Source organism: Hyperoodon ampullatus (assembly GCF_949752795.1).
Source record: "Hyperoodon ampullatus genome assembly, chromosome: 4".
NCBI classification, from domain to species: Eukaryota; Metazoa; Chordata; class Mammalia; order Artiodactyla; family Ziphiidae; genus Hyperoodon; species Hyperoodon ampullatus.
In genome coordinates this window covers 171,677,296-171,701,041 of record NC_136917.1, presented here as the reverse complement: position 1 = coordinate 171,701,041, position 23,746 = coordinate 171,677,296, and positions in this window count along the sequence as shown.

Sequence of the window (23,746 nt, the reverse complement as noted above, 5' to 3'; positions counted from 1 at the left end):
GTAACCAGCCTCCAAGATGGGCTGAAATGAATCCTGTCTCCTTGCTTTCACACCCCTGTGAATCTTCTCCCGTATCGTATGAGGGGTGTGACCAGCTGCATATGGTGGCAGTAATCGTGTCGCTTCCCAAGTGAGGTTATAAGATGACTTGGGCTCTCATCTGGCTCTATCTCTCTCTCTTAGGTTACTTGCTCTGGGAAGGGCCAGCTGCCATGTTGTGAGCAGCCCCAGGGAGAGGCCACATGGTGAGGAGCTCAAGTCTCTGACCTACAGCCAGCAGGGGATTGAGGTCTGTCAACAGTCATGGGAGTGAGCTCGGAAGCAGCCCTGGCTGAATCCTGAGATGACAGCTGCCCCAGCCACAGGGAAGACCCTCAGTCAGGACCACCCAGCTAAGCCAATCCCAGATTCCTGACCCACAGACACTGAGGGAGGACCTGTTGAAGCCTCTAAGCTTGAGAGTGATTTGTTACACACCATGGATGACTAATATACCAACACTCCAACCTTGTGTCCTTAGGTCCCAGTTTGTTCAAACCATTTACCTTTGAGACACAATTCCCAGACCTATTAATATGGAAGGATGATGTTGCCATAACTTCTATTTATTACTGAGTCCTACCATGTATGTAATTCTTCTGCCAGGAGATCCAACACACAGAAGAGTGGCTGGCAATAGGAAAGGCCCAGTAAATATTTGCTGCATTAATGATACAAAGATTCACAAGATCAAACCTCCAATCAGACTCCATTCTTTCACTCAATCTGAAAGAATATTGACAAGAATGTGCCATAAGTTAAATGATAAGCAAGCACTAAATGGTGCCCAGCAAGGCTCACAAAATTCTACACAGTTTCCCAATACCATCTCCATCCCGGGTCCCACTGTTCCTCTGAGGTAGTCCTTCATGGAGAGTTTGGTTCCACTCTAGGTGGTGAGGACTCACCTGATGCTTTCTACCTGGGCTTCAGTCATTCCTCCAGCTTGGTCTTCCTTGTTGGCTTCCTTCCATGTCTGGGAGACTCAGTGTTCCACTCAAGTCACCTGATGTGGCTCTTCCTGGCAGGAGCCACAGCTCCAGCTATAATATACTGGACATGTATACCCTTCTTTGGGGTTGATTTTAGTGTCACTTATTAACCACCACCCTCACAGTGTGACACCATCCATCACCTTTGACATTCAGCTTCTGACCTGGGCTTCAAGAAAATTATCAGCACTGACTCTTTAAGCAGAAGGGAAGATGGTGACTTTACCTCAGCCCTGCTGTGATGCTGCATCCTCTACAGAGAAGGAGGTGTCTCTACACCAGCTGACCACTTCCTGTGTATCCGGGGGCTGGCATGGCATCCTGATGCTCCTCTGAGTCAGGGGTAGGCACAGTCTGAACACGCCTGTTGCTTAACCACTGTCTATGTCTACTTTCACCTACTACAGCAGCAATGAGTAAATGCAACAGAGCCTGTAGGGCCTGCCAAAATGAAGCTACTTACTATCTGGAGCTTTATGGGGAAAATTTCCCAACCCCTGCTGTTTAGATCAGTGGATGCCAGAAATTTATATTTTACAGAACTATTACCAAAGTGAGACTGGCAAAAATGACTATAATAGTCACAAAACAACTAACACACCAGCATTTTAATATTACAAGGAAATTCAGTACTTAAGAAGGTAATGAATAAATTTAATTAGCAATCCACCAGAGCCCTGGATTTTCTCATATTTAATGCTTCTAACCAATAAAAACATCACCCAAGCCCAATTCTGTTGCATCAAAAAAGATAGTTTGGGGTTGACATGCTCACACTGCTATATTTAAAATAGATAACCAACAAGGACCTACTTTATAGCACAGTGAACTCTGCTCAATATTCTGTAATAACCTAAATGGGAAAAGAATTTGAAAAAGAATAGATACATGTATATGTATAACTGAATCACTTTGCTGTACACCTGAAACTAAAAACAACATTATTAATCAACTATATTCCAACATAAAATAAAAATCTAAAAAAGAATCATTAGAATTTTAATTAAAACATTAGAGGGTGAGTCCCAGCCTTTCTCCTTTCCATTGGGTGAGCTGAATAAGTCAATTGGGTTCCATGACCTCACATTCACCCTATAGGAAGGAAGGCAGGAAGGAAAGAAAGAAGGAAGGAAGGAAACTCACAGGGATGGAGAGTTACCTTGTGTCAGTCATTGTGCTATTTTATTTTTGTTCCAGCATTTTTGTAAATGAGGTAAGTAAGCCTGAGAGGGGATGGATCAGCAACTGCTGTTATATAGAGAGAATAGGCTCACCTGGGATCAGAAGGAAGTTCTGCTCACTGGAAGCCTATACTCTACTGAACCTCAGCCACTCAGAGGAAAGAAATGAGGTAGCCCTGGCCAGTCCAGGTGATGCGTGAGACCAGGAGTAGCCCTTTACCTGAAATGGAGTAATCACCTAGTCCAGCCTGTCATGTGATCAATGAGAGAGCCCCTGCCGGCCAGTGATGGGGTTTACTTATAGTGCTTCTGCCAGGTCTGTACAGGGAGTTTGAGGAGGGAGAGGACAAAGAGAGCTGGTGCCTGGAGGCTCTACTTCCACTCAGAGAGAATGGGGTGGCCAGGGATGGGTAGTGCAGAATGTAAGGCATGAAAGGACATAGAAATCTGAATGACCCTTCAGAGCTCCCATGCACTGCTGGAAGGAATGTAAAATGTGCAGCTGCTCTGGAAAACAGTCTGGCAGTTCCTCAAGCAATTAAACATGTGCGACCCAGCAATTCCTCTCCTATACCCCAGAGAAGTGAACACACATACCCCACAGAAATTTGTACACTAATATGTATAACAGCATTACTCATAACACCCAAAGATGGAAACAACACAAATGTCCATCAGTGGACAGATGGATAAACAAAATATGGTCTATCCATACAATATAATATTATTCAGCCATAAAAAGGAACGAAGCCCTGATACATGGTACAACGTGGATGAACCTTGAAAACACTATGCTAAATGCAAGAGGCCAGTCACAGAAGAATGCATGCTATATGATTCCTTTTATGTGAAACATCCAGAATAGGCAAATCTATAGATACAGAGAGTAGACCGATGGTTGGCAAAGGATGGGGGATGGAGGAGAGGAGATGGGAGTGATAAATAAAGAGTATGGATTTTCTTTCTGAGGTGATGAAAATGTATTAAAAGTGCCCATGATGATGGCTGCACATGTCTGTGAATATACCAGAAACCATCGAATCACACACTTTTCATGAGCAAATTGTCTGGTATGTGAATTATAACTCAATAAAGCTGTTAAAAATATTCATGATCATAACTCTACGTCTCTCTCCACCTTCCCTGCTCTACTGCTCATACTTCTAGGTTTTAATCTGGAAATAACTTTGAGGATGTAGAGAAACTATGTGTCTGCCTGTTCCCTGGCACCATTCCCTCCCACACATAGAGAGAGAGCACATCTACTTAGCTGAAAATAGCAGGGTCTGGCAAACATTAGTTCCCAAACCTTCAAATATACGCTTTCTTTGTGTCCTTTAATCAGTACTTGTCAGCAACAATGAAAGTAGCGGCTGAGAAACAGTCATTATGAAAAATCAGAGCAGCACACTAACAATCCATGCGACTCTATCGCAGCATCTCCCCTGTATCAGGCTGGGAGATAATTAAGTTTGATGCTGTGCAGGGGTTTGAAAGAAAAACCACGGCGATTTCCCGGGAGCAGGTCGGTTCAGGCTCCCCCTGCCAGGAAGTCTACTTTACAAAGAGCCTGAAGGTCATGAGCCTCTTTCATGGTCTCTCTGCCCTCGACTAAATGTTCTGTAAATAATTAGACATTAAAGGCTTGGAAATAATCGAGCCGCCATATTCCACGGGTAGAGGACTAATTGGCAGAACTTGGTCTTGCCGATCATTAAATCTCGAGTCTGAAATGCCCGAGAGGGGGAGGAGAGGCTGGAATTCTTGTCTAATACTGATATTTATAGCCCTTTGTTTTCCCAGGAGCAGATGTCTTCCACTCTGTGGGCATAAATTCAGAGTCTTTTAATTTCACATTCCTATCCACAAATTATTTAAGCACTAGGGCTCTTCTATAAACAATGTTACCTTAAAAAAAAAATCAAAGGACTGGATACTGCCAAAGTTAAATATGAAACCTGGAAGCTGTTGAGGCACAAAGGGGGCTGTGCTCCCCTGAGGGTGTGTGTCAGAATCTCATGAATATTCATGACCCACCTCAACTCAGGAGGGACCTGCACCACCGCCCAGAACCCAGACGATGAGCACCCCCATCCTGAGAAGCCTGGAGGGGGCAGCCCCACCCTATTGGGTCCCAGCCTTAATTGTCTCTCTTTTTTGTTGCTGTTTTTACATCTTTATTGGAGTATAATTGCTTTACGGTGGTGTGTTAGTTTCTGCTGTAAAACAAAGTGAATCAGCTATATGTATACATATATCCCTGTATCTCCTCTCACCTGTGTCTCCCTCCCACCCTCCCTATCCCACCCCTCTAGGTGGTCACAAAGCACTGAGCTGATCTCCCTGTGCTATGCGGCTGCTTCTCACTAGCTATCTATTTTACATTTGGTAGTGTATATATGTCCATGCCACTCTCTCACTTCGTCCCAGCTTACCCTTCCCCCTCCCCGTGTCCTCAAGTCCATTCTCTATGTCTGCGTCTTTATTCTGTCCTGCCACTAGGTTAATCAGCACCAATTTTTTAGATTCCATATATATGTGTTAGGATGCGGTATTTGTTTTTCTCTTTCTGACTTACTTCACTCTGTATGACGAACTCTAGGTCCATCACTACAAATAACTCAATTTTGTTTCTTTTTATGGTTGAGTAATATTCCATTGTATATATGTGAATATATATGTCACATCTTCTTTATCCATTCATCTGTCAAGGGACACTTAGGTTGCTTCCATGTCCTGGCTATTGTAAATAATGCTGCAATGAACATTGGGGTACATGACTCTTTTTGAATTATGGTTTTCCCAGGGTATATAGGCCCAGTAGTGGGATTGCTGGGTCGTATGGTAGTTCAATTTTTAGTCTTTTAAGGAACCTCCATACTGTTCTCCATAGTGACTGTATCAACTTACATTCCCACCAACAGTGCAGGAGAGTTCCTTTTTTACCACACCCTCTCTAGCATTTATTGTTTGTAGATTTTTTGATGATGGCCATTCTGACTGGTGTGAGGTGATACCTCACTGTAGTTTTGATATGCATTTCTCTAATGATTAGTGATGTTGAGCATCCTTCCATGTGTTTGTTGGCAATCTGTATATCTTCTTTGGATAAATGTGTATTTAGGTCTTCTGTCCATTTTTGGACTGGGTTTTTTTTGTGTGTTTTTGATATTGAGCTGCATGTGCTGATTATATATTTGGGAGATCAATCCTTTGTCAGTTGCTTCATTTGCAAATATCAGAAGAGAAAGTCTGGGCTTGTTTTATTCCTTCTTCCTCAGGGTTTTTATGAACATCGATAAGATCAATACCTGGATTGTGCTGTGAGTCTCCTGAGACGAGGCCTGAGATTAATATTAGCGATTGTCATTTTAAAGACTGATCTCCCAACCACTTTTGACAGCCGGTCTAATGATCCACTTTCAGCCTGACCGGCCAAACTCTTCTAAAATCGGATTTAGAATCCATTCTGCTGAAAAATATATCTGGCAATTTAGCATATCTTTTAAGGTAATTAGAGACATCTAAAGGCATCAAGAATTTTACCCGCCCAAAGGTAAACTCTGATAATGGCCCCTGTCACCTGTGTCTTCCACAGGGTTAGAAAGGAGGAAAGAGGCATCACTGGCACCTTCCACATCACCACGCTCCATAACCTGGTGCAAGGTGATCAATCTCTCTATGGCTCGATTTTCCTAAGAGTCTGAGAAGTGAGGATCATAAATTGTAATTTACTGATAGAAGAGGAGGGTTTGTTTTTATGTTTATTTTTGAGATACAAATGCTGTGATAGTAATACCTCACCTCACATTAGCAGAGAATTTACAGTTGTTAATATATTTTCATGTGAATTTTAAGGAACTAACTAACAAATAAATCGTTTGGACAATAATTAGGTAGAGAATAGTTAGGGAAAGTAATATCATTCCTAATTTAGAAAGGAGGAGCAAGACTCATAAAAAATCCCAGAGTTTGTCAACGCCACCTATAAAAGACAAAGCAAACGGCAGAGACTGGTGGTCAGCCCTCTGGCCCTGGCCTTGGCCACACCTGGCCAGAGCCCAGCACACAGACCACCCAGCCTTTCACCAGAGGGGTGTAGCTGACACTTACACTGGATCCTCTCCCTCTAAAGTGGCACCACAGAGGGATAAATTAGGAGTTTGGGATTAACATATACACACTACTATGTATAAAATAGATAACCAACAAGGACCTACTGTATAGCACAGGGAACTATACTCAGTATTTCATAATAACCTATAAGGGAAAAGAATATACATATATATGTAAACTGAATCACTTTTCTGTACACCTGAAACTAAGACAACGTTGTAAATCAACTATACTTCAATAAAAAATAAATTTAAAAAATAAAGTGGCACTACTGATAACCCTGTCTCTCTGGAAAATAGGAGACTGAAGCCAGCTGGCACTGTGTGAGTCTTAGCCTGAGGGAAATGTGACAATCTTTCAGCATGCTTACCTGCTTTGGGACAGGCAAGCATGCGGACATTCATTTTTGTCACCCACTTCTCTACTCACAGCCTCAAGGTGCTGGTATGAATATGCATTGCAAATGACACTAGACTTTAGTTTTACAACCATCTTGCCTCCAAAAGACCCCAGACCAGTAAGCCTTCCAGGGCTAGGGACTTGCTGGGTGCTACAGTGAAGACCAGGACCGTCTCCTTCTCTCAGTGGGTCAGGGACCCCCTGGACACGTGAAATAAGCTGAGACAGCTGCATCCACAGGGACCCCGACTGAGCTTTTTCCAAGCTCTGAGACACTGCCCATGATTTTTCTCATTTCTTTCTGAACAATAGAATCCACCGGACCGTTAATCTAGCACGAATAAATATTATTACATGCTTTGCTGGGGACACAAAGGCAAATTGGGTTCACCATGAAGATTATCTTGCTCTTCATTTCATATTAAAATGCCTAGAAGTCTCCCAAGAGACCATGTCAAAGAAGAAATTTATCCATTGCTCTGCATTTGCTAATTTGGTAAGAGTTCTGATCTCATTTGCGGGGCTTAATATAGAAATTCATTGAACCTGAACAGACACACAGCAGTGAGGAATTTATCCAATGCCATTTTCTGTGATATGTGTCAGAAAGTATACACAGTATGCTGCTATCTCTTTACACATATATATGATCATACATATGTCCTATATAATGTCAAAAACTCTGAGGCAAAAATGCACTTAGCTCCTAACAGCATCATACCTTCCAAACAGCATAATGTCTTCCAAATTCTTCCTAATTTATTTCCTCTGATTTTTGAAAGCAAGATGCTGTGTTTTAAAGAATTAATATTTTGTATTGAAACAACATGTTATAATTCTATACCATAATCCTCAAATTTCAATCAAGTAACATGAGATGAAAATTCTAAGTTGAGCAATGAAAGATAAGGACCCAGCATCAATTATTGTGACATGCCATTAGAAAAAGACTTAGACTATTTTATGGGACTTCACCATTTCCTAATGACCCCAGTCCCACATGTTCTCAGGCAGTTTAGGAGGTGCAGCCATCAAAATAGCATACCTGACAGTGTGACCATACCTGTCAAACTTAGAGTCCCTGGCCATGGGCCCGCCTTCCCCTCCTGCTGCTGTGTGCTTTGTTTGTTGTCTTAAAAAATAATAATAATAATTCCTTGGTTGAACTAACATGTAGGAACAGCCTGGATGGAAAAGAATGGGCAGGATTAAATGGTATCTTTATAGCAGTGTTTGTAAATGCATGAATGTTTATTTTAAAGCTTAGTACATGTCTATTCTTAGCAGGTAATAGTTCAGCCACAGCTACACTACTTTGTTATTCACATTATTTTGTGTGTGGAATGGGAAAGGTGTCCATATGTGTCATTTGAATTTCTCAGATTTGGCTGTGACAAAAGAAAAATCTTCCAGTTTGCTGCTGTTCTTCACTGTGACTGGGCAGGTTCTGAGGAAGAACAGTAAGAGCATGTGGGGGGAATCGGAGTTGAGTAGCTCAGTATATGAAATCCCAGATGCTCCGAGGTATGGCCTCAAAGCAATGCATGCTATGGTAATAACATAGCCATTTGTACTTTACCTATAACAAGAAACACAGGGGAACTCGACAACTTCATTGTGTCCTTTACTGGAATTTACTAGAGATCATCTGCAGTGAAGTATGTTATTCTGTCATATTTCAGAATATGTTGTCCTTGTTGAGTGAAGAAAGCACAGGATAAATGGAACATGTATGGCTGACAATAAGACCAAAATCAGTGACCCCAGCCTGGACGATCTATAGCTTCCTACAGCTGCTGGAACAAATTACCACAGAGGTCGTGACTTGGACAACACAGATTTATTATTTTATAGTTCTGGAAGTTGAAGTACAAAATGGCTCTTACTGGATGAAAATCCAGGTGCTGGCAGGGCTCTGTTCCTTCTGGAGGCTCTAAGGGGGTGAACTGGTTTGAATGGTGTCCCCCCCAGAATGCATGTCTGCCCGGAATCTCAGAAGGTGACCGTTTTTTGGAAACAGGGTCTTTATAGATGTGATCAGTGAAATTAAGATGAGGTCATATTGAATTGCGGGGGGATCATAAGACAACATTTGATGGCTTTACAAGAGAATTAAGCTAATAGAGAGACACAGGAGAGCACTGTGTGAGGAAGCATGTAGACAGGATGGAGGGATGCATCTACGTGCCGAGGGATGTCAAGTATTGCCGGCAACCACCAAAAGCTGCAAAAGGCAAGAAAGGGTCCTTCCCTAGAGCATGGGGAGGGCATGGCCCTGCCAAGACCTTGACTGTGGGCTCCCAGCCTCCAGAACCAGGAGACAATAATTTACTGCTCTTTTAAGCTGCCCACGTGTGTCGTTATTTGTTATGACGGCCCTGGGAGATTAATACAGGGAGAATCTGTCCCTTGTCTTTTCCAGCTTCTAGAAGCTGCCTGCATCCCTTGCTTCCTGGTCCCATCCTCCATCTTCAGAATCAGCCTTGGTGGGGTAAATCCTCACATTGCATCTCTCCGACCTTCTTCTGTCACCATATCTATCTCCAACTGGAGCCAGGAAAGGGTCTCTGATTTTAAGAACTTATGTTTTGACTGAGCCTTCTGGGATAACCCAGCATAATTGCCCCATCTCAAGGTCGATGACCTCAATCACGCCTACAAAGTCTCTTTGACCACTTAAGTAACAGGCTCACAGGTTCCAGGGCTGAGGGCCTGGGCATCTTTGCAGGGGAGTGAGGCATTATGCTACCTGCCAAAGATAGGCTGGCAGAAAAGAATACCTTGAATTAAAGACAAAAGTGTGAGCAATGTAACGTAAGAAAGTCTAAGAAAAAAGTCAATAGCTATTGAATACTCATTACATTCAAAGAGGAGTACTGAGGAGAAGGAGAAGGAAAAGAAAAGGTGAATAAGGCAAGTCTTCCTTTAAGAAATCCTATTCTAGTGGAGTAAACAATACAAATGCATCTTACCTTAGCACCCAAGTCATTTACTATGTGACTCCGAAAGGAAGCACAGGAGACTTTCTGAAATTCCACATGGCTCCTTTATTAGAGTCTGTGAAATATTTCCCAGCCACGAAATAGGATGCCAGGCAACCAGGGGTTCTGTGATGAACCAGCCAAAGGTCTGTCGGGGAGCAGTGTAGAGCAAAGCTCATCCCAGGGACGGTCTCCCCAAGAAGACATTTGAACTGGTTCTTGAGTAATGTGTGTGGTTTAAGCAGGAGGGAGGATGCGACTCCAAACAGCCAGAAGAGTATGAGCAAGGGAACCGAGCCGTGAAAGTTCAAGGAACATTGAGAAGAACAAGTGGAATTTTTTAGACAGTATCCAGCTTGAGAATGAGGGGGAAGTTTAATTTGCTTTGCTCACCAAGGGCTGCCGAGTGCTGAACACAGCTGTTCTAGACGTTTTTCTCTTTGCCTTTCACTTATTCACTGCTGAGTAGCACACATCATGGCAGACTGGACAACATTATTTTTCAAAACCAAATCCAGCATTCTTTCCTCTTAAGATTGTTTTTTCTCGTGTTTAAAATAAGAGTTTAGAGACTAATACTAAAATGACTTAAGTATCCCTGATGATGTTTAAACAAGTACATTTCCTGTACTTCTGAGTCTTTAGCTTGTGCACAGGCTGACACGTGTAAGGGAGCAAAGCTTGTTCACCCCGCCAACCCCCAGCAAACGTGTCTCTTTGGCATGAGGATTATTTTAGGCTGATTATTTTTAAGAAACAGAAGATTCAGGAAATCTCTTTTTTACTTCCCTCTTGCTACCTTAAGAATTTAATAAAGGGCGTGCTCCCCAAACAGAGCTATCACTAGAGATGTCTGTAAAGAATATGGGTAAGTGTGATTGGGAAACTCAGCAGGGCCTAGAGGTAAGGGTTAGTCTTACCTAACTGTCTCCTCCTGGCCCAGCAAACATGTTTACCAAACTCTCAGGAGGCATCATTTCTGGAATAAATGCAATATTAACTGTTATGAATTACCTTTTGAGTAGAAGATGTCCCGGGACTTAATCTCCCGAAGCTCCCAGTGAGGCTAGCTGTACTGGAAGGTTTCTGAGGTCAGTCAGGTGTAGCAGAGGGGCTTCAGATCAGTGGTATCCAGATCGTGTGTGGAGATATGATTGGTGGGTGGCATTTGGGTTGCATATTTGCTATACTGTACATGTCCTTTTCTTGGCCAGCCATTTTTAAACTTCAAAGTGTATCTGCTCAGTGGCAGATGTTCTAAAAACCTTTCATAATTACCTAAATTAATAAGAAATAAAATGTTTATTTTAAGCCTGTTTTAAAGGTAAGCCGCTCTCATCTCACATGTACATTCTTTTTGTCGAAGAGAAAGACAGTTTCCTCTGCCCTTCGAGGTTTTTCTGGCTGGTCTAAGAATTAAATTGACATGAGATAGATTAACAGGAGAAAATCAAACAAAAATTTAATAACAAGTATACATGGGAGAGACCCAGGGGAGCTAAGTAACTTGCCAAAATGGCTGAAACCCTCACCTTATATACTATATTCAGCTAAAGATCCAAAAGGAAATCTGGGGTAATGGTTTGGGACCTCAAAGGGGAGGAAGGCAATTGATGGGGATGGAAAAGCAAATGTTTTAGATTCCTTCCAGATGGAATAAAATGGACACTCCAAGTCCCCTCCAAGTAGGAACCAGATAAGTTGCCTTAAGATTTAGGCTCCGCAAATATCATTCAATCTGTGTGCTGTTTTCTTTAGGCACTTTGCTAATACTGAAGTATTATTTCAAAGTTTGTTGATACTGGATGAGTTTTAAATGCCATCTAATTATTATGTAAATTTGAAGCGAACACAGTCAATGTAAAAAAATAAAATATTCCATAGGTTATGATTCTATATCCCTCTGGGAGGTATTTCTGGGAGTTAATTCTGGAACCGGAAAATGATCCCCCTGAAATCCACCACACCTGCTCTAAGTGGGGCACTGAGCCCTGTCCCTGCAAGTGTGGTTGTTCTGACCACTCTGTGTGGCTTTTATTTTGACACCTACACGTCAGAAGGCAGAGAGCAGAGTCTCATCACATAAGCAGCCAATGTATTCACAGGCATTAAGAATACAAACTACTATACATAAAATAGATAAGCAAAGGGATTTACTGTTAACACAGGGAAGTCTTTTCAATATCTGGTAATAACCTATAATGGAACACAATCTGGAAAAAATATACATATAAAACAATTCAACAAATGGGAATACAAAGGAACATAAAAACCAACATAAAGTGGATCAAAAGATTAATTAAAAAAAAAAAGACAGGAGTGAGTTCTGTGCTAGGTGGTTTCACCCATTGTGAAAGGTCATAGACTTCCCAGGCTGTCAGGGTGCGGTGTGTGGTGTGCAGTCCAGCCGTAGATTTCTAGGAAACACTCATAAGGTCCTTGGGTCTTCCAGGCCTCGAGACAGCTGAGAGGAGAGTCAGAGGGGCTCGGGTGGAGAGACTGGATCTTCTGCCATGTGTCCCAGGTGTGCCCCTGCTCTCAGCTGGCAGCGCACACCCCCCCTGGGCAATGTCCCCGAGACCAGAGGAATCAGCATGAGTGGGTAAGTAGGCCCTGTCTCCCATTTGTGTGTCCTCTTAGCGTGGCCCCTGGCATGGTGACTGTGTCTCTTTCCCATGTCTTAACACTCAGGACGTTTAGGGTGTCCCCCGCCCGGTTGGACCCTGCCACCAAGAAGATGACTGGGCCGTGTTGCCTCGCTTGGCACCCGCCCTATCAGCCTGTCGTTCTCATCCCGTGGGTCTGTCCTCTTTGCTGTCCTCGTCTGATGGTATGGCCAGTCCACCCGTGGTGACAGAAAGAACATGCTGCAGGTTGTCCCCAGGCTGGTACAAACTCCAGATGGGGTGCAGCACCTGAGTGACTACCCCAGCTTTTCTGGGTTTGATGTGCCTTTGAATCATTGAAAGACAGGGGCTGTGAGCACTGGTCAGACTTTCATCCCCTGAGCTCCTGGGAGGCGAGGTCTGATGACACACAGCCCTGACCTTGTACCTGTCCATGCTGTGTTATGAATGGCTATGGAAAACAAGGATGGCCCCAGTCAGGGGAGCACAGAGGATGCTGGAGCTGGCCAAGCAGTGGTGACATCAAACCTACCACCCCCTTTTGACAAACCAGGAGAGCTTTCCCTCTCTGCCGGACCCAGGACAGATGTTTTAGGCTTGCCCCACTTGCAGGGCCTATGGCTGCTGGCACATCACACCCCTCTTCAGGGGTGGGCCCTGCAGCCGTGTGGCCACCACAAAGCAAGAAGGGTCCAGTGTTGTGTGTATGTGGGGTTGCCTAAGGAATGGGGACATCTACTGATTTAAATGATATTCACATCTAAAAAAACCTTCATAGCAACGTCTGGACTAGTGTTTGCCCAAATAATTGGGCACCGCAGCCTAGCCTAGCCGACACATAAAATTAACCCTCATAGATTCTACCAACGTGAGCTGAATCTGTGCTTGCACCCAACCGCCCACCGCAGCTGCCACTGAAGTCAGGGCTGCACTGGGGGAGAAGCCATAGGAAGAGGTGTGAGGGGCATCTGGTGGGCAGGGCTCCACCCCGCCCACTTCAGCTGTGGCTGCCTTCTTTCACAGGCTTCCTACACTGGGACTTAGTAAAAGACTGTGGGTAGGTGGGTAAAATGGTTGGGGTACATAGAAAAAAAATGATGAAATAAAAAAAAAATGTACCTTGGATCACTGACTTTCCAGTATGAGCCTTCAGTAAATCAGATTTCCCTGTGTGCCCGGATGTGCCTGCAGATTTCAAGTCACTTGCTAAAATATATCCTGCTTGTCTCTCTCCAGCATGTACATGCACACAATCACACATGAATACAAACCCATAGGGAATCTGGCAATAGAACATGTCACTCCTGGGAATTCAGAGTCTGGTCCGGGTCTCCAGTCCCAGACTTGTCATTTCTAACTTGCTGGTTCTGACCCAGTTGTGCTCTAACAAAGAGATGTAACAGGTGCTTCTTGGGACCCGGGACCTGCTGGGGTGGTGAATTTCTTACAAAGGTGGCTGGGCTGCTGTCATGTGTACACTTAAGATTGTTTAATAGGCCTGCTTAGAAGATAGAACTTTCAGATTTCCTTATGTCTATGTGGCTGTTTGAGGGCTTTGTTGAAAATCAACAACTCTCTTTCACTTCCATTTCTCATTTCCCACCAAATGCTTACAGAGTATGGATCAGCTGTTCTTGAGCTACAGTCTAAAGAGCAGCAACAGGGTCTAAATATGTCAAATCATCTTGAAACAAAGAACAGAGTTCCTGTTATCCCATTTGGAGCTATGCATTTACAAACTTAGGTGGTTTTGTTGAGATCATTTTTTGAAAGTTAATGATCTCATCTAGACTCATTCGTTGTCAGATTTCTGTTTAGGTAAAAATGTTCATACACATTTTAAAATATATTAAAATGGGACACAAATCCAGTAACCTTGGACAAGCCATTCAAGTTATTGGCTCCAAATTTTCCTCTGTGACATAGAAAGAAGGAGGAGAATTAGATGATCATTAAGGCTGGCCCCCTTCTCCACCGTCAGGCACAGCAACCTTTAACACCAAGAAGCACCCGCCTGGGAAACATGAATAAGAACGATTCCTGGAAATTGTTGCCTCATGATAGATTTTACTTGTTTTTAAGTTTACCAAGAAACTTGTTATAATTTTAATATACAGAAATATAATAGCTACTCAGTATTTCATTACTTTGGTATATGGACAGTGTATATGCTGCAAAAGAGACATAACCCCCCAATTTAGAGACAAAGTTGGTAAACATCACTCTCTGAGCTATGATAAAAAAACATTATAAAATAATGAATCAGCTACCTGAGAAATTAGTCTCCAATGTGAAAGATTGACAAATGATAAATTGATCTCTGATGAGATCCCTACACTTCTCAAAGTTATACCAAAGACACTGAGGGGTCTTCATCAATTTGGAAAGTATCCTCAGAGAGACCCACACGGGAGGTCAGTAGTTGGAGGGAAGCTTTAATCCCATCTTTGGCATCACTTGTCTGGTTTCAAAGTGATTTTATACCAAATAGTCACCACTTACATGGCGCTCAGACACAAGATGGCAGGGAATAGGACCATGGTCTGTGTACAGCCCCTGCTCACGGACAAACCCAGGGTCCCCAGGACCCTGATGCCAGGGAAGCTGAAGCTGCTTCTGATGCAAGTATGCTTCTACCTCCGTATGGTTCCAGAAGCATCTCGACAAGGATAAGGAGAACAGGCAATATTCTGAAACCTTCTATGTGCCCAGACCTGCCCCAAACACTTGGCTTGTATCATCTCACGGGCTCTTCACTCCAACACTAGAACACAGCCCCCATCTAGTCCCTTGACACAGTGGAGGTGGGTCAGGGCAAGTGACTTGCCTGAAGCCACAAGCAGGTCAGTGGAGAAAAAGGATTGGAACGCAGGTGGGCACCCTCTGTCAAGAAGCTACTCAAAGTGGGCAGCAGCCTCAGCATCGTGAGGGGGCTTGTTATAAATCTACATTCTCAAGAGCACCAGCGCTGAGGGCCGGGGTGATGTGCTTGTGTGCTAGGCTTTGACAAGGACTGCCACGCTGCCCTTTTGGGTAGAATTGCTCTCCTGTGACTGCTTTCCCCTCCCAGTTCAGACCCAGAGGAGCTAGAACACATTGCTCTCTCCTCGTGCCTCGTTGAGCCTGTGCAGTGATTCTTTCACGTATTTCTTTGCAACATGCTAGTTCCCAATGTGATGGAGACACGGGCCACAGATGTTTCCTTGGGAATCCCTTTTGTGGTCTGTTTCACAGAGTTAATGTCAGGATTAACACTAATCTGAAGGACTTGGAGTCACGAAGAGGCACGTGTGTTTAACGCTTTGAGATTTAATGGTTTAAGTGAAAAATTTTAACAGCATATAAGTGTGATGGAAGAGTGAATAGGATGCCCTGTTTTATATTTTCCAGACATAAAACCAGACAGGCTCGATGTTTGCAGTAAGAATAACCTGCACAGAAGTCCAGTAGTGTCAACACTCCCATCATAAAAACAGAAAACCTCCTTCATATGTGTGTACACCCAGACGCAATGGCAAACTCAACAGAATTCATTAACGTTAACATGGAGAGCTACACAATGCCCAGGACTTTGTAACCCACAAATACGGTGGACATCTAAGTTGTCCATTCCATTGGCTTTTTTTTTGTTATTGAAAGTGACAGGCTTATAAATAAAATATTATTGGGTATGCCAGCAGTCTTGGTGGTTCTTGGAGATACTACTGTATTCATACACTGAGCTACTTGATGCCGAGAAACACCTTGTCTGCTACTATTTTGCTTCTAAGGTGTAAGTGACAATATTATTTTGGAGTGAAGGGACTAGGACAGCATCTGCTGGGATCCACAAAGATACAGAGCAGATCTGGGAGTAGAAATTATCCATGAGTTTGTAGGTTTGAAATATGATTGCCAAAATCATTTTTTGTTTGTAATTAATATTGCTGCTATATTAGTCTGCATAAAATAATGTGGCAAATCAGTCTTCAGATTTCCCTGGATACCCCAGAGTGTTAACAGCAATTATTTATGTTATGGAGACTACCGTTTATAAATGGCATGCATTTCTTCTCTTTAGGGCTAAAGGGCATCATAAATCAAGATTATGGAAGTTAAATTTAAACACTGAATCTTTTCTTTTCAATAGAAGAGAATATTGATTGAATTAAACAATGACTTTGCTCAATGCTAGCATCACTCCTCTTTGCCCTGAATACATGACATTTCTCAAATACATTGAGACTTCAGATTTAGATAATACCTGTGCAGCACAAAAATACACAGGGATTTCAAATTACTTGATTGACTTCATCAGAAAATATCCTGACATCTCAAAAAGTCAAGACAAAAATGTACTGGGGCCCAAGTAATCTATTTTACTATATGGGTTAGAGAATCACTTTTTTCTAATCTCCACTTTAAACTGTGGAGATGGATGGAATATCTATATAGAAAAGCTCACTTTGGTGGTAGGGGGGTAAATTTAACAGTATGCCTAATTTGTTCGCAAAAAAATGGGTAAGCTGTGACAAAATGAGAGAGTGGCATGGACATATATATACTACCAAACGTAAAATAGATAGATAGTGGGAAGCAGCCACATAGCACAGGGAGATCAGCTCGGTGCTTTGTGACCACCTAGAGGGGTGGGATGGGGAGGGTGGGAGGGAGGGAGACGCAAGAGGGAAGAGATATGGGGACATATGTATATGTATAACTGAGTCACTTTGTTATAAAGCAGAAACTAACACACCATTGTAAAGCAATTACACTCCAATAAAGATGTAAAAAAAAAATGACAAGCTTCTGATTGGTAGCTTGATCGATTCAAACTATTATAGATCCAGGAAGAGGATAGAGTCTGTTCAGTATTCTAAATATCTGAAACAGGGTCACTCTTAGTGAGGTCTGGGTCTCCAGACTTTGCCTGCACAGGACCTTTGAAGCTATAACATCTGAGAGACGCAGCTCTTCTCTTCCCAGCCAGGAGGGGGTGACCCAAGGGAAATCGCCTCAGTGGCTATTGTTTGCACCTGCAAGTTTGCTGAACTTAGCTTTGAGCAGAGGAAGAGTATTCTTGTCTGAGCTGGAAACATCTGATGGAGCAGCTTTATGACTCTCTGCCTCAATTGGTAAAACTCAAGTGCTTTCAGGAAATCAAGCCAAGACTTCCTGTGAGCCCAGAGGTCATAGCTGGTGGATCCTTTAACCAGCAGAGTTCCCATCCTGCTCTAAAACCTCCCTCCTGCTTTCCCACTGAAGTGAAAACTTGCCAGCCTGGTGCTCATGACCCACCCTGGTTTGGTTCCACCTGCCTTTCCAGTTTCCCACTGTGGAAGCAAAATCAATCCTTCTTCCTGCTGACACTGTAAATGCGTAGACATATGGCATCTTACATTTAGGAAATAAAATTTTAAAAAACACATCCCTGGAGAAAACACAGGGTCATCTGTCTAGTTCCAGTTCCCAGAGGAGATGAAAACATGAGCGCTTCCTTCGGTAGCTGAGTGTCCAGTGACAGCCTTGCTAAACCTGACATCGTTGACAATAGCGATGCAGAGATATGTCATGACCTTCACGGACACAGGCAGGTGAGGAAACAGCTGTTTTTCCACCATGAAAAAATGAACTGTGGGCTTGCTAACCTGGACAGTTTTGTGTGTGTTTCCCTTCCATTCTGTGTCTGTCACGTATCTTATTATTATTACCGAATGAGCAAAAGTGGCATGACTGGGATTATGGTCTGATCAACTGATAGTTTCTGTTGGATATCAAATGATACAGTATTTGTGTTTGTGTGTGTGTGCATGTGTGCATACATGCATGTGTGCATTTGGCTTTTTGGCCAGTTGGTCCTGGACATCTGATATCTCTGGCATTTGAGACAAGCATCTGCTTGCCACTAGGTCACAAGATGTTATTTTTGCACAGATGATGTCATTTATGTCACTCTCCACACCACTGATGTATCTTGTCCTCTGACAATTGATAGAATCTCTATGCTGTTTGTCTTTCTAGAATGCCACCATCATGTCCAGTCACTTAAAAAAAAACAAAAAACTTTTATTCCCTATGGAATGAAGGAAGCCCCGTGAGCTCTGAAACTGTTATGAACTAGTGACCTTGTAGTTCTGCAGGGTTGTTTTTATTGTTGTTGTTGTGACTTGTGACTAGGGTGATACGACTTAGGCTTCTAGTTTTTTTGATCATCTAAGTGAAAAAAAATGATTTTAAAAAGTCCCTGTTGGTCCTTTATTAAAATAATGTGTTTATAGGTGTAACACAGTCTCTTTCTTTGGCCAGCTGGTATATGTACTTTCTCTCACTCCCCCCAACTCCACACACACACACACACACACACACACCATTTTAGGGAAATTGGTCGTGAGAATCTGCCATTTTGTGCACACTCTAAGGATATATACTTCAGAAAAGCATATTTATCAGCAAAGGTGAGGAGATGCAGAGATAGAAGGAAGCACTTTTGCAGCTGTTTTTTATGTGGCTTGGAGAACAAAGAAGAAGCCCTGAGGAGAGTTTTCCTTCATGTGTTAACACCCATGGGCTGCCCAGCAATGTGGGCAGAATGGGAAGCTGGCTTTTGGCATGTCTGGAATGTACTGACTTCCTGAGAAATCCAGAGAAGTGATGTCTCTCTCCTCCATCAAAAGAACACAGGGGAGTCTCATGACAGCACCCATGCGTGCAGGTCATTCTGTGGAGGAATGACAAGGCTGACAACAAGAAGTGAATAGACTCAATTTGCACCGTAAAGTTTTTTTGTGTGTGATTCAGGCAGGTACCTTTTATTTTTTTTAATTTTTACTTTATCCTGGAGTATAGTTGATTAACAATGTTGTGTTAGTTTCAGGTGTACAGCAAAGTGATTCAGTTATACGTATACATGTATCATCTATTCTTTTTCAAATTATTTTCCCGTATAGGTTATTACAGAATGTTGAGCAGCGTTCCATGTGCTGTACAGTAGGTCTTTGTTGGTTATCCATTTTAAATATAGCAGTGAGTACATGTCAATCCCAAACTCCCAATCTATCCCTCCCCTCCACCTTCCACCCTGGTAACCATAAGTTCGTTCTCTAAGTCTGTGGGTCTGAACCCTGAACTTAAACCACAGTCTAGCTAGTCAAGGGGGAAAAATGTTCCACCATGACACATTCCTCTATAAATTCCTCCTGAGTTCCATAGCCTGCCCAAGAGTTGACTGGATTTTTTGACTGAATTTCTGTGAAATATATTTCTGAGCAAACACACTGATATTTTCTCTTAACTTCAGAAAAAAAGATTTGGACTACAAAGTTTCTTAATCTCAACAGAGCTTCTGTTCTGATTAGTTTAGATATACTTCTAAGTATTTATATAAATTTAAGTGACCTCAAGAAATTCCAGAAATTAAAAAGAAAAATCTGAACTTCGAATGCCTCAAAACTGTCAACTTTTGAATTTTAGATATTTACTCAAATCAGAAGAAAACAATGTTTAGCCATGAGTTCAATTAAAGGTCTTGCTGAATAAATTGCAAGATGATAAAGTAAAAAAAAAAAAAAAGAAAAAGAAAAAGAAATTAGAAAGGCAAATTTATAACATGGAAAAACAGCCGAGAAAATTATTAGCAGATGGATTTGATAATTTCAGTTTAATTTTTTTATATCTTTCCTCCTATTTGAAAAGAGCATAAGATATAATATTGCTAACATATTCTAAGTTATGTAAGATTTAAATTTATTTCTCATTAAAATTCCAATTGATTTGTATTGCCAAATATCTTAGACTTTTAAAATAAATCAATAGTGATCTTTCTGTCAGTAAAATATTTCAAATTATATGTGAAAATTGTGTTAAAGTAAATTGAACTGTAATAACTGTTATCTTTTAAAGAAAATGTGTGAACTACTCAGCATGTTGAAAGATAATAAGCTGGTGACTGTAAAGGGAATAGTTAGAGGAGACATTGGGTATGTTTATGTTTGTTTATCAAGGGCAAATCAGCATAATTTTGTTTTAAAACATAAGTGACTGGTTGTGCTAGAGTGGAAAAGAAGGTAAGAAAAGACATATTTGAGAGTGTAAAGTAAGTGTGAAAAATATAAATATAAAGGCAAGTAAATTTTGGTTTATGTTACTTGCAAGTAGTAAATTTGAAATTTTGAAAATGTTTGCTCAATGCTAATGGGTATAATTAGAAAAAGACTTGTAAAAATTTGTCTACAAATGATTGCATGAATGTTATAAAATAAGAAAAACTGATATTTGTGTTTCCTTTCTGTTAAATGGAAAATTGACCTTTGAGTATGTATGTAATATACATTCTGCTCTTAACAAGAAACAGTGAAAAGTTACGCTGTGTCTGGGTAACGGAGTTCCTTATTATCACCTAATTATGGTGTTAACTTTTATGCTTTCTGTTATGCTCCTGAGCTGGCTTTGAACAAAACTTTTTTTTCTTTTTTTTTTTTAAGCTAAAATTCCTGATAGTGACAGTTACTTGCTGCAGTGTTTTGTTTTGCTTCATTCTAGACTGCAACTTTAATTATGTCTTGTCTTTAAGTATTTATGACTTATGTTTATTTATTGTCTTCTGTTCCAAATTTACATCCCAATCTCAGAATGATAGAACTTTTCAGATGTCTTTTTTTACTTTAACTATCTTAAGGGCTTTCCTGATGGTAGCTGAGTCTCAGTAAAGCTCGACTCCCTTTGTAAAAGGAAGAATGCTGGAAATAATTGAGTTGGCTTGCCATGCTCCTAAGTTTTAATTAGCTCCACTAGTTGGAGCTCTACAGTTTATTGAACCAACACTAAGAGAATAGGCACATCATAAAGTGAAACGGGCTCTCTGGGTTAATTAGAATAAATAAAAAGTCACTAACTTGAGGATATTCCAGTCTTGGGTTTTACAGTTTGAATGCTCACATACACTTGTCACTTGTGATCAGTCAGCCTGCAGGGCTGATGGGATCAATGAAAGTATTCTGGAGCTGTGTCAGTGTCCTCACCGACCTCCATAGATCCGCCACCTTAGATTAGCTTGATTATGTATGTCCTTCTGAAGAGGCCCAGCTCCTCCCCTTTCGATATGGCTGCTGTAATCAGTTTACCAGAGCTGTTTCACCTCGCTGAGCCTTGTCAATTGCTGGTTTCTCAGCTCCCTTACACTTTCCTCAAGGCCTCACTATATGTGACAAACAGACCTTGAATCTTCTGGGAAATGGCAAAAAACTGCAGTAAATGACTACAGTCAGAGGAGCTCCTGCCCATCCCTATTACAGCAACTCTCATCAAGGACTCAGAATTCTCCACGAAGCCGGCAGTGTCCCAAGGAACACACCCTGCATGTCATCAGGTCCTATCCAGGGACTGAACGAGTGCTCCCAGGACTCTTATTCCAGAAACAGATGACTTGGTGGAAGTCATCTGTTCAACACAAAATCATCAAAAAAATTTACAGTGGATAAAATGGACTAAAAGAGTGGATTTAATCATAGTTAAACTTCTGGGTTTTTTTTTAACCTATAATGGAAAATAACCTGAAAAAGAATATGTATATATATATATAAAACTGACTCACTTTGCTGTACACTTGCAGCTAATAGAACATTGTAAATCAACTCCACTCCAATAAAAATTGTTTGTTTTGAGCTAAACTTCTGTTTTCAATGAGCATATGAAAGTGCTTATCTCTTTTTCATCTACGTCTCTCAGTTAAACAGCCAATAGTTCTACAAAGTGAAATGAAACTTTCTTTAAATAATATCTTATTTCAACTAATCCCTGAGGCTTGAGAAAGAATAAAACGTCTTGTGAAAGTTCTTATATAGATAAAAGCTCATAAATGGTTAGCACACAAGTATAGTAACTCTAATAGAAAGTATTTACATATATTAATTGTCTGTGTCTACAAACCTTTTCAAAAAATGGTGTCAATGGTTAAATATAATGTAAACCATTTTACTAAATCTTTTTACTTTTCCTTTATTCTTTCCAAAAGAACATAATTTTAACCATGACCGTGCCAGAAATGTATGTCATTAGTTATGACAAGCCTAAAAATACAGAACTGGGACTCTTCCTCAGGTGGAAAGATGCCAGGGAAGACTTCCCAGAAATGCTGGCTGGTATCTGCTCTATGGCCCATAGAATCCTGGTGCTATGATATTATCACTTCCTGGCAAGGTGGGAAGATTGACAAATTTTGTAATCTCAGAGAAAAATGTGCCCTTATTCTTGAAGGTATTAAAGAAAAAAACATAGTAGTGGTGGATTAGATGCTTCTTCATGTCTGACCTGATAGATTAACCAATAAGTGCAATAAAATAATTCTGACAAATAACTACAATTCTAGGGTTTACAAAGTTTCATCAAAGAAGTGAATTCTTAATCTTAATGGTGTATAGCTTTAGCTTTTTAAACCATACAGTAAGGCTGTATTTATATACTAAGAAACATCTTCTGTAACAAGTAAATAAAGGTGGTGAGTAAAACAAACCATAAAACTAACCTTACACAATCAGAAAATCACAAAACTGCGTGGTCAAAGCTCTAGTAAAGGCTCTAGTAGACTGCATTGTGTCCCCAGCTCTGCATGCACATGCTCCCTCCATGGTCTCTTCACAGACAGCCTGTATTTCCCTGCCCCTTAGCTTTGGACTTGGCCATGTGCTTTGCTTTGCCTGATGGTATATCAGCAGGAATGGCAGTGTTCCAGTTCTAAGCCATAGGAGGTCTCACACACGTCCACTCAGCATCTCAGGTCTCTGCTGTTGCCACAAGAACACGTTCCCATGGGTGGCTGCTGGCCTTCCAGCCTTGGCTCCAGAGTAAGATATGTGAGTGGACCTGGACCACAGACCTGATGTAGGAAGCAGAGTCATCCCCACCAAGCCCAGTGTAGATGCACAAAACCCTTGAAGACCCACAGATGTGGGAGCAAAGACAGATAACTCTTGTTCTAAAGCCCTGGTTTTGGGTGTGGTTGTTATGCAGCAATGAGTAACTGATACAGGGGTGGGTAGCTGACCACAAGATGGGGCTGTGGCGCTGAGTGGCGCTCTGTCCTGCCATCACTGTCCGTGACCTGTCACAACACATCCCACATTCAGAGATAATAAAATCTCGCAACCTGAAATAAAAGAAAAATAACAGATTCACTCTGTATAACACTAGTCTATCTAATAAACAATACTTTGAGGCTTTCTTATAAGTTACTGTCTCCTTAGTGGAAACAATTTTATCACTGAATATTGTATTAGCAATGTCTGAAGATATATCATAACTATGAGAATGTGGAAATCATGGGAGAAAATCGCCATTTATCCACCATGATCAGACTATGAATTGATAATCTTGGTAGTTTTGATTTTTTAAAAAATTAAATACTTGGGTTTTTTAATTTTTTAATGAGAGGTCCGTCT